General features: G+C 49.4%; 1 protein-coding gene across 1 annotated transcript in view; it reads right to left on the reverse strand.

Annotated features, from left to right (window-relative positions):
- Positions 1 to 9,490: 9,490 nt before the first annotated feature.
- Positions 9,491 to 12,215, reverse strand: part of SKAP1 (src kinase associated phosphoprotein 1) — a 281,368-nt gene continuing 278,643 nt past the window's right edge. Inside the window, exon 13 of the mRNA XM_059380247.1 lies at positions 9,491 to 9,883. The gene's annotated coding sequence lies outside the window, so the exon portion shown is untranslated. The remainder of the gene's footprint in view (positions 9,884 to 12,215) is intronic.

A 12,215-nucleotide genomic window follows, 5' to 3' on the forward strand; every position in this document is an offset into this window, starting at 1 on the left:
AAGGGAAGAGTTTTCCTGACACGGGCTTAGAGTTACCAGGGAAGAGAGCAAAGCTGAATTTTTCTCCCCATCCAGGCGGTGCCATTGGTTTCGCGTTTCGCTGTGTCCCTGTGTGCTCGAAGGGCTGGCGGCCATGGCCGCTGACTTGTGTAGGGAAGGTGGGAAGCTCCTGGGGACGGTGGCTGGCTGAGCTGCACTCGGCTTTTGTAGCACAGAAGTATTTTCGTGTTAGGGTTTAGGTTCCAGGTGGATTCTGTGCCTGATTTAGTCACCACCTGACCGCCACTTCTGTGGCCCAGGGCTGGTCGTCTTGTTACCCAAGAGAAGTGGTCCCATGCTCAGGGGTCTCACGTTGTTTGGTGGCAGCGGGTGTGTGTATGTGTGTGGGGGGGGTCTTGTTTAAAGATAAGTCTCCTCTGTTTTCTTCACTTTACTTGCCTCAGTGGCCAGTGAAGAGGCCAAGTCAAGTAGTAGACTCCTTTTCTAACTGAGGAAACAAAGCTGAGCTGAGGGTAGTTTTTATAAAAACCATGTTTTTATTAATTTAAAATGGATGTTCTCGTTTATTTCTCAAGTAAACTCTACCCCTGACATGGAACTTGAACTCACAACCCCAAGATCAAGAGTCTTGTGCTCTGTGGCCTGAGCCCGCCAGGCGCCGCTATGAAGCATGTTTTTAGATGCTGGGAGAGCACATTCATGGAAGTCACTTCCCCACTCTGTAAGATGAGGTTTTTGCTTCTTTCCTCCCCAGATTTTTTAATTTTTATTTTTTTAAAGATTTTATTTATTTATTTGACAGATCACGAGTAGACAGAGAGGCAGGCAGAGGAATGGGGGAAGCAGGCTCCCCACTGAGCAGAGAGCCCGATGCGGGGCTCTATCCCAGGACCCTGAGATCATGACCTGAGCTGAAGGCAGAGGCTTAACCCACTGAGCCACCCAGGCGGCCCTCCTCCCCAGATTTTTTTTTTTTTTAAACCAGAATAAACCCACTACTGAAGTCCACTCGAGTAGCTCTTCAGAGTAGTTCTCAGAAATCTGAGCTCCTCGGCAGTCCTGTGTTCTGACCAGTCCCACTCCGGCAGGTGGGTCTGGGAGTCCATCATGACTCTTTGACAACCTGATTGGACTTGAAGTTCACGAATTTGTTCTCACACCTCAGCTCTCGCTGGCTATTCTTCCCACCCGAGGCGTGGGGAGGACAGTGGGCCAGGAGGATGAGGAGTGGGGTTGAGGGTAGAGACGGAAACAGAGCAGCGCCTGGCCTGCCTCACGGGGGACCCCCGGAACATTCCCTCAGAGACCGGAGCGGTGATGTGGGAGCCGCCCGCAGAGACGCAGCCAAAGCCAAGCCTATCCGGGCGTGGGGTGGGATGGTGACTTCCTCAGTCATGCCTGGGCACAGATCCTAAGACAAGCTTCCCGGCAGCCCTCTGCCTGCAGGGACTCAGCTCTGTAGAGGGCATCACCTGGCTCAAAGCAAACTTTCTCTGAATTGTGGAGAAGCATCCCCCTTCCCATCCTCCTTACCACGATCCCTTCTTTCCTGAGGGTTTCCTCAGCCCGCCTCGGGAGCCCCCCTCCCAACTCACCTCTTCTCATTTCCTCATTCTGCACCACCCCCCTCAACTACTCACCTCTTCTCATTCACTCCCGGCTCTACAGAACTCCTTCAGGAGCTGCTGTAAAGACCAAATATGCATTTGACTTCCCAACAGGGTGGCACGAGCCAGTCCTAGCATGTTATTAGAGAAAAAACTTCTTGGCAAGAACCAGTTGCACCTTAGAAATGGCTAGATCTGGAGTTAAAAGCTGGAACCTCAAATCTCAAGATACAGTAAACATGGACAGTTTATGCACAAAGGCCACACTTTTTAGGAGACAGAATGCTCCCGAGTCAATGAGCAAGGTGAATGATTTTCCATCCCTTCCATTCGGGGGAGGCCTGGTCCACTTCCACCAGCACAGGAGGAGGCAAATGAAGGGGGACTTACTCAGCAGGGAAAGGGGCAGGAATAATAGGGAGGGATGGGAAAGCCAAAGTGTGAGAATTCAGAGACTGTCTGAAAGTCTTTAAGGGTTTTTTTTTAATCCCCCCCCCCCCCCCCCATGGAAGGCAGGAACATGAGATGCTTCCGCAATCTCTGGATTATGGGAAAAACCCCAGCCAAAATTCCTTATCTGCGGCTGTATGTCCCAACTTCCAACCTTCAGCCAAGCACCTCTTCCTTCATACCATCCATATCGAAGGGGCCAGCTAGTTTAGATCTTTCCATAAGTGCCCCAGCCCTGTGTATGTGCTTCCCCGGGAGGCTACGTTGATGTGAGAAGCCAGGCCTACCAGAAGCTTGACCCAGGTCCCTTGAGCAGAAGGCCCAGAATAGTGAGAGCCCGAGGCGGTTTGTTGGAGGCAATGCAACCTGCCTGCTATAAGCTACGAGACTTAGATATATTCTACCAATTAGGGCACATCTGTTCGAAGCGCTGGAAGGCGGGCACTGTCTCTTTAAGAGCCAGCCCACTCCTCTCCTTGAGTGATGAGGGCTGGGAGCACAAGGGAGTCAGATGCTGATTAAACAGTCCTACTGCCCAGCTCTGTTAGAAAATTACTGTAATTATGATCTAGTCCCAGCAGAGGGATGAGTTCCAATCCTGCTAATAACCCTTCCAGGTGCCTCGGATTCGGGGCCCATGGGAGGCAGAATCGTCAGGGCTCTGGCTGGCACCAGGGCCACCAATGGCCTTGCTGTCTGGCCGGTGCAGGCAAAACCAACAAAGGCAATGGACCCCTCGTCCTATCTTGGCCTCCCGAGAAGGCCGTGGGTTTTGGCTGGGTTTTACTTTTTTGGTTCTTGATAAAGCTCCTAGGAGTTACATTGTATAAGAAAACTTCCCCTTCAAAACTAACGTGGAGGAGCAGGAAGGTTAATGGCCGCAGCCACTGGGAAGTGACATCTGTCCTGAGCCTCCCTACTTCTGCCTGAGGGCTGCAGTCAGCCCCGCACCAGCCTGCACCAGTGCCAGGCATGGGGAACCAGAGCTCCCGGGAGCAGCTGCTGCCCTCTCCGTGGGGTGACACCCCTGGTCTCCTGCTCTGAAGCAGAACACGGCATTTCACTAGGTCCTGATAAGAGTTTCAGGGCTCCCCTTTTAAGATTTCTGCCACGGAAAAGGGAAACAAGGAGTGTAACCACAGAGCTCTAGATGTGAGGGACTTGGTGGCCTGCAGCTCTCTAACCTGGCAATTCTGGGCTTACTCATTCGAAAATACCCAAAATACCATTTTTGTGGTGCAAATCTGTGCCTCTGCAGGCCCTCAAATGTCTGCAGGGGCTTGTGGCCCCTGGGCTGTGGTTTGCAGAGTGTTAAACCCTGAGGAATCCATGGCATTTCTACTCTGGGTCTTCCCAACCCAGCAGTAAGCCTCTCTCCAGTGCTATAATCCAGTGACTAAAAGTACAAACTTCTAGAAGGTAGGGCAGTTTCTCCAAGCTTGGTCCTAAACACACAAATGACCCCCAGAGACAGGGGTGACTTTGTTCCCAGGGGACACTTGGCAATTCCTAGAGACAGCTTTGGTGGTCAGCACAGGGCAGGGGTGGGGTGGGGTGGGTACTACCGGCATCTAGTAGGTTGAGAGCAGGGGTGCTGCTGAACATACCGCCATGTCCCCAACAACATAAAGTTACCTGGCCCCAAATGCCAGGCCCCAGGAGTGCCAGGTTGAGGGAGTTGGCACTCACAGGTGACACAATAAGCTCCAAGTTTTGCACCGCCCCCACTGCCGCCCCCTCCCACCTTCCCCTGCACTGCCTTCAAGATGATCTACAGTCTCCAGATGCTAGGCATTTGCCCTGAGGTGGGCTGTGCCAGTGACAGGCAGAGGACGCCCACAGTCAGCCCCACCGCCTGGCCCCGTGGGAGGCGTCCAGTACGTGTAGGTGGGAGCAGGTGCCGCCTGGGGGCTTCATGGTAGAGAGATGCCAGGCCGGCTGACCGTTGGTGAAAGGGGAGTGTTTATGGCCTGTTTTCTGTTCCGTGAGCTGATGATGGGCACAAGAGAGGCCCAGCTGCTCACCATCAGGTTAAGAGCGTCTGCGGTAGAACCAGATGCCCTCTTTGAGGACCAGCACTAGAAGCCTCTTGGAACTCACTCCTGTCACAGGAGGCAAGGAAGTGGCATACTGTCGCCCCGTGCTGCAAGCGAGCTTCCCTCCATGGCCCCCTGCCAGATGGAGGGGTGGCAGGCTGTGATGGGGCCCCACGAGGGAACTGAACACACACACAGCGGCTGACAGCCGGCCAGCCCCAGCAGCCGTGTGATGCCAAAGATACTGGGCCTCTCAGAGCAGCCTGGGCATCAGGGAAAGAAAGCCTCATTGGCAGGGCTTGCCTAGGAGCCAGGCCGGCAGGGGAGGTCTTCATTAGAAGGCACATTGCCCAATGTTGCAACCCGGAGAGCCTGGTAGTCTCTCTACTGCCCGCTCCCCATGTGACTGGACAGCTCATTTTGCCTGATTTCTGGGGTGACCCCTGATCCTGGTTTACACCTGCGGTCTTGGCATCAATTACCAATAACTCTCCCTTTCAGTCTCAAAAGCATCTCTGGAAAATAAATTATATGGTCACCCTACTCATTCTACTTCAGTTTCCTCTAATACCATTGTTGTTGGTTTTGTTTTGTTTTGTTTTGTTTTTGCGGGGGAGGCGTTGCATTTATAAAAGACTTTGTACAAAATGGGCTGCGTCTTAAAGTGTATCATTAATTGAATCCTAATGAGTTGCAAAAGAATGGTCATCGGTTCCTACTAATAACAACAACAACCCCCCCCCCCCCCCCAGCAAAAGAGGCATATTTTCTGAACACTTAGTTTTGCACAGGGAAATAGAACAATTTGAATCCTGTGAAGAAAAATCTCTTTTTAGTTGAGAGTTTGAAACTCCCTACCCAATCTCTGGTAAATTCTACACCGAAGGCAATAGCAGGGCAGGAGGGAAGGGGGAGGAGCAAGGGACTAGGTAATCTACAAACTAGAAAATGAGTCCGAACCACTGGGCTGTGTAGCGGGGATAATCCTCTGTGTAGACGGCTGCTTTTTCTAAAGGCAGCGCCACAGATTTCGCAGGGCTTCGGGAATTAGCAAGTCAAAGCCACGTAAGATTTATCCTTCCAAGCCCCTCTGGGGTGGCAGGGGGAGATCTGTGGGGAGGGCTTCCTGGTGGCCAAAGATGAAAGCACCTCTGTCCCTCCCATCTGAGAGTTTCGTTCTTAAGATGAAAAAACAAAAACAACAAAAAACCCACCACAAAAAAACTCCTACTTTGCCTTCTTTTCTTGCTTCTCTTCAACTCTATACTTCTCTGACCAGTTTTTAGGGCAGGGGTGAGTTCCCCCCACAACCCCCGCCACTGGTGGTGGTGGGGGGCGGCGGTTCTCTCGCTCCTTGCATGGACACCGCTGCTTTGCTGTGACGCAAGTGCCGGGCATGGAATGCAGAATTTGAAAATGTGTCACCGGACGTGTCTAACGGCGGCACAACTCGACTGATTCAAGACGCAAAGCAGCGGACTGAGAATTTCCAGAGTCCCTCACTGCATTTGCTCTTCCCCGGCAGACTTCCTGTGATTTTTGTCCAAGGCCACCCCTTTCAGGTCCTCAGCTCTGCCATTCTCAAAGACCCCGAGACCCATGAGGTGGTGCAACTGGGCAAATTGAAGGGCTGAAAAGGGAATGAGAACGCGAAATCTAGGCAGTTCCTCACGAGGCCTCTGTCTCCAGCGGGAGCGCGGGCATCTCTGTCGGTTACACCTTTGGGCATTGCTCTCTCAGATGGGTCTCAGTCTGGGTCTCAGGAAGGAGAAGCAATAGGAACCCCCTTCTCTTTCCCATTTTTATTTGCCAGAGGAAAAGGTGCAGTTGGTTTTGAATTAAGTACGGAGTTCTCAGAGATACAACAGTGGGGAAATTTAGTATTGAGGTGGTTGCAAAGCAATGTCTGTGCTCTTCTGCTATACGGATGACAAAGAAGCCACACTGGGAAAACAGTTATTTTTAAGGAGACGGAGCTGAAAGACTGCTTTCAGAGCATTTAGTGTTTTCAGATACCAGCGTGGACAACGCAGGCCTAACCGTGCCCACCCCGGGTCAGATCATCCATTGGACATCAGCTAGTGCTCGGTAAATTATCATTTATCTGTAAAAGGCAGATACACATTTGCTGCTTTTTTGGTTAATTTTATTTTTTTTAGTCATCTCTACACCTCATGTGAGGCTTAAACCCACAACTATGAGATCAAGGGTCACATGTTTCACCCACTGAGCTGGCCAGGTGCCCTTCTACTTTGTTGCTGGGGCTTCCTCTTTTTAAGATTTTGTTTATTTATCTTAGAGAGAGAGCATGCGCAGGGAGGCAGAGGCTCAGGAGCAGAAGGGAGGGGCCGAGGGAGAGGGAGAGGAGGGGGAAGGAATCTCAGGCAAACTCCCGGCAGGAGTGCAGAGCTCGTGACCTTGAGATCGTGACTTGAGCCGAAACCAAGGGTCAGACGCTTAACCGACTGAGTCTCCCAGGCGCCCTATACATTTGCTTCTTAAATTTAGGACCTCACCTTTCTTTTCTCCTTCCTTTACATAAAATCAGGAGAGGCAAAAAGCCTCCCTCTCCAATGTCAGATGCCAGAGCAATCAGTGGCTATTAAGAAGCCACAGACGCTGTGGTTGGTTAACACTGTGGTCGGTTAATGTGGTCTCATGCTCCGGTTATCCAGTTAGTCGCAGGCACTAAGGTGGGGATTTGGTTAGTGGGGTCAAACACAGAAGTGGTAATCCGATTAGCCAGTTGCTTTCTGAAGCTGTTGGTTAAGATAGTGGCTGCTGGGGGCGCCTGGATGGCTCAGTCAGTTAAAGCCTCTACCTTCAGCTCAGGTCATGATCCCAGGGTCCTGGGATTGAGCCCCGCATTGGGGGCTCTCTGCTCAGCGGGGAGCCTGCTCCCCCCCCCCCCCCCCCCTCTCCCCCCTTGTGATCTCTGTCTGTCAAAAAAATTAAAAAAAAAAAAAAAAAGATAGTGGCTGCTGAACGAAGTGGAGAGCAGTTTTGCTGCTTCGCTTCAGAGAGGCTGTAGGAACCCAGTGCTTCCAAAAACTCTGTCGTAGAATGTTCTCAGAGGATGCCCTTCAGCCTGGAGATAGTCTTATCAACCCATCAGACTTGCTCTTATCTTTTTCTGCCAGTAACAAGGTCAAAGATAGCCCATGGCGGTGGACAGTGGGATGAGTCCGTTTGTTTGTATCTTTTAGGGCCAATCTGGTTTCTCTTCCTGAGGGGTGTTCCAGCTAGCAGGGTCAGAGATCGGAGTGGTGGCTACCCTACAGCTGATGGGGCTGCTGGAGGCCTCCATAGAATGGCGAGTGATATGGGTATACGCAGGCTTTTAGGTTTAGAAGGGACTATTGCACTAAGGGAATTTTTTTTAAGCGCTGGAAGCCAATGACCATGATACTGAGCGGTACCTGAACTGTGCAGAGTGGAGAAGTTACCTTGACCTTGCTCCTTTTTCATCCCCCTTTTGACCAGGCCTGGATACCTACTCTTCCTCTTCTGGTGTCCCCTTTTTGCGTGTCTCCCCGACTCAGAGCAGTGGGACAATACTGTTCTCCCCTCTCAGCCATCAGCCTTTCCAGCCTTGGGTCCCGGGGGGTTCTTTAAGGCAGGGGCCACTCTGGGGCACGGATGGCAGGGGGAGTTGGGAAGAGGTTGGGGTTTCTGTTTGCTTCCTCTGTTAACCATTTTAGAACAACGTCCATTGTGCTTACCTGTAGGTCTGGATTGGTGCAAGGGCTCCTAAAAGGAGAGGCAATTGGTTGTTTTTGGTTCGTCTGCTCATCTGCTGCCACCTAGTGGTTCAGTCTCCTTTAGCACCCTGTGTAAAGGGAGGGCGCATTACCAACTCGGTATTGCCTTTTATCTTTTATTCCCTCCCCCACCTTACTTGTCCCTTTTCCTTACCTCCTTATCCATCACATACACAAAAACCTTCCGGTATTTTTTTGGTTCTGTTTTGATTTTTGGTGCTCCTGGGTCAGAAAATCTGGAAATGAATGGCTGGCAGAAAAATCTTTTGAGAAGCTTGAATGCACTGAAACATCCTCGTTTGGTCTCTAGTTTTTCTCTTTTGGTGAGTTAAATGGGTGTCTTACTGCAGGGTTAGAAGATGGCTGTTACAGAGCTGAGGAAGGCCACTGCCGATTCAGGGCTGCTCTGAGTAGGCAGTTCTTTTTTTTTTTTTTTTTTTTTTTTTTTTTTTTTAAAGATTTATTTATTTATTTATTTGACAGAGAGAGATCACAAGTAGGCAGAGAGGCAGGAAGAGAGGCAGGCAGAGAGAGAGGAGGAAGCAGGCTCCCTGCCGAGCAGAGAGCCCGATGTGGGACTCAATCCCAGGACCCTGAGATCATGACCCGAGCTGAAGGCAGCGGCTTAACCCACTGAGCCACCCAGGCGCCCCTGAGTAGGCAGTTCTGAAGAGAAAATTTCTATAGCTGCTTCGTGCCCATTTTTCAAAATTTCTCACATGGCGAGTCTGGCCATAATAATAGCTGACCCTTACTGAGCAGTTACTATGCGCCAGGCATTGTTCCAAGTATGTTACATGTGTTGACTGTTTAATTTTCCTAATGACCCAGTGAAATGGACTACACCCTTTCTAAGGTGAGGAAATTGAGGCATTATGTAAAATGTCAAGTAACTTGCTCCCCTAGTAAATGGGGAACTGGGATTTATTCTCAGGCTGTCTGCTTCTAGAATTTAGGTTCTTAACCACTATGTTTGGCTGCCTCTTTTAGCCACAGATAACGTGAGACTGCAGGAAGAGGAACAGGGCTGTGCACAGCGAACTCCTCCCCAAAACACTTTCTTGGCCTTTGCCTGGGACTTGTGATGCCAGACACAGTGTGGTCGTGAGCAGAGGGCCAGGAAGGAACTCTCCAATGTGCTGACTCCAAGGACTTGCTCCTAGCCTTGTCTCATTTCAGAGATTGAGCACATAAGGAAAAACCACCAAGTAGGCAGCCAAAAGAAGTCTGAGAAGCCAAACAAAGCAGGCAGGCTCAGGGTCCAGAGATGATTCTGCTCTGGAAGATAATTGCAAGCCCCCTATTCTGTCTGGGCTTTGTTTTCTCTCTGGCTATCCTTTTCTTTTCTTTTTTAACATTTTATTTATTTATTTGACAGAGAGAGATCACAAGTAGGCAGAGAGGCAGGCAGAGAGAGGAGGAAGCAGGCTCTCCACGGAGCAGAGAGCCCAATGTGGGGCTCGATTCCAGGACCCTGGGATCATGACCTGAGCCAAAGGCAGAGGCTTTAACTCACTGAGCCACCCAGGCGCCCCTGGCTATCCTTTTCTGCTTTGCCTAGAGGTGGCAGGAAGGCCCAGCCAAAACCAGCCTTTTTGAGACCACTGCAAAAAAACAATGTGACACTATCACACACTTCTAGGAACCAAGTATGATGTTTATTTATGCTTTTCTAATCAGACGAAACAACTAGCAACTTCCTCCTCCAAAGTTTTCCTCTGCTCTTACCTTCTCTGTGACAAGCCTGGGGAGAAGGCAGAAGTGGATGTGTGGACATGTTTAAAGGAAGGATGAAAAAAAAAAAAGGTGGGATGAGCTATGACAAGGCAGGTGTATTAACAGATCTGCTGACTGTGCCTTTTTCCACTGGTCTCACTGGCGGTTTTCAGTAACTACCAGGTATCAGAAGCTTGGGTCTCATCAGTAAAGAGAAGAGTCCATGGGGTTGGTGGGGTGGCTGGGGTAGGGAATAGAAACTCCTGATGATTGTTTTCTTCATAATGGCAGGCCAGAGAAAAGGATATGGGTCCTAAAGGAGGAAAAATACATAAATTTGCTTTTATGATTCAAAACAAAGATGGCATAAAAGGGCACAAAGTAAAGAGTGTCTCTGTCCTATCCACCCAGTCATGGACTTGTCCTTGGAGGCAACCAGTGCTATTGTCTCTGTCTTTCCAGATAGATCTTCTACACACAAAAACAACTGAAGACTCCCACCCACCTTTTTTTCCCAATAAGCTCTACACCCAACATGGGACTTGAACTCATGACCCTGAGATCAAGAGTTGCATGCTGGGGCACCTGGGTGGCTCAGTGGGTTAAAGCCTCTGCCTTCGGCTCAGGTCATGATCCCAGGATCCTGGGATGGAGCCCTGCATCGGGCTTTCTGCTCAGCGGGAAGCCTGCTTCCTCCTCTCTCTCTGCCTACTTGTGATCTCCGTCTGTCAAATAAATAAATAAAATCTTTAGGAAAAAAGAAAAAAGAGTTGCATGCTGTATGGACTGAGCCAGCCAGGTGCCCTTGGAGACTGACTCCCTTCTCACATAAATCTATGAGAAGGCCTACCTTTCTTTGCTGACTTTTTTTCTTTCTTACCAATAATTATGCCGAGACCTTCTTTTTCTTTTTTTTTATTGTTGCATAGTATTTAATTCCATGAATGTATTATAGTTACTTGGCAAGTTCTCTTTCTAGTGGTTTGCTATTATAGACAAGTAGCCTTGTGTGTATATCTTTTTGTTTTTTTTAAGATTTTATTTATTTATTTGACAGACAAAGATCACAATTAGGCAGAGAGGCAGGCAGAGAGAGGAGGAAGCAGGCTCCCTGCCAAGCAGAGAGCCCGATGTGGGGCTCGATCCCAGGCCCCTGGGATCATGACCCGAGCCGAAGGCAGAGGCTTTAACCCACTAAGCCACCCAGGCACCCCTAAGATTTTGTTTTTGATTAATCTCTACACCCAACATGGGGCTCAAACTCACAACCCCGAGATCAAGAATCACACGCTCCACTGACTGAGCCAGCCAGGCCCCTGTGTGTAATCCTTTTGCATGTGTGCAAGTGTAGCTATAGGATTAATTCCTAGCTGTAGAATTGTTGGGTCAAAGAGAGATAAACAGGGGCACCTGGGTGGCTCAATGAATTAAGCCTCTGCCTTTGGTTCAGGTCATGATCCCAGGGTTCTGGGATCGAGCCCCGCATCAGACTCACTGCTCGGAGGGGAGCCTGCTTCCCCCTGTCTCTCTGCCTGCTCTTGGCCTCCTTGTGATCTCTCTCTCTCTGTCAAATAAAAAAATAAAATATTAAAAAAAAAAAAAGAGAGAGAGAGATAAACAGTTGTGTCAATAAGCCAATGACAAAGTGAAGTAGAGTAACTATATTAGATTTGACAGAAAAATTCCATTGCTTCTGCGTTCATGGCCAGGAAATGGAATCCTTACTAGGAACATCATAAAGTCAAACCTTGAGCGACAGGCCCAAGCTGGTGCTTTCTGGTTGTACAAGGGCATCGCAGAGTAAGATCTATACTTATGTATCCTCCTAAATGAATCCACTCAGCTGCGGCTGACACTAGAGTGGGCCCCGGTCTGGAAGATTCCAAGGATAGTTTGTGTCACCATCAGGCAAGTCATCCTTCACCCCCAGCAGTAAAGGCTGCTCCCATTTCAGGCCAGAAGAAGGAGCTAGAGACATCATGCTAGCCTTGGGTGCCCTCCGTCACCATCCTAATTCTAAACAAAATCCACTCGGCACCAACGCTACCCACCCAAAGGAGGCACTCCCTCCGCTGTTCTCTGATGTGGTTCTTTCTCATAAAAAGCGAGCCATATTCTTTATTACCTGAAGGTAAATTTGATTATGTTCTATAGGAATCCTCATACTGGATTCCTAGTCTTGGCCAACCCTATTCCCGTAATACCTGGGAAAATGGTGCTCTGGCTTTGAGAACTGAGGATAAAGAAAGTCAGACCCATCCTTGTGACAAAAATTCCTAGTTATCCCCAAATATTCATTTTCCCCTTTTTAATTTATTAGTGAACCCTCTCCCCTCTCCACTTTTAAGCTGGACACAGGTTCCACCTAGAATAAGTCTGTCTGTCTCAAGTTCTGGCCAGTGGAATGTAAGAAATGTCCTTAAAACAAGTGGGTGTGCCCTTCTCCTTTCATTTTTATCTTTCTGGCTGGGTAGGGTGTAGAGACATGATCGCTGGAGCCGGAGCCTCCATCTAGGGCCATAAGGGTAAGCTTTGGAATGTTGCCCCCATACAGTGGAGCAAAAAGAGAAGATATCTGGAAACTGGTTGCGTTGGATCATTTACCTCCAGATTTTTTTTAGAAGAGAAAAAGAAATTTCTATGTT

This window comes from Mustela nigripes, chromosome 16, assembly GCF_022355385.1.
Source record: "Mustela nigripes isolate SB6536 chromosome 16, MUSNIG.SB6536, whole genome shotgun sequence".
NCBI lineage: Eukaryota > Metazoa > Chordata > Mammalia > Carnivora > Mustelidae > Mustela > Mustela nigripes.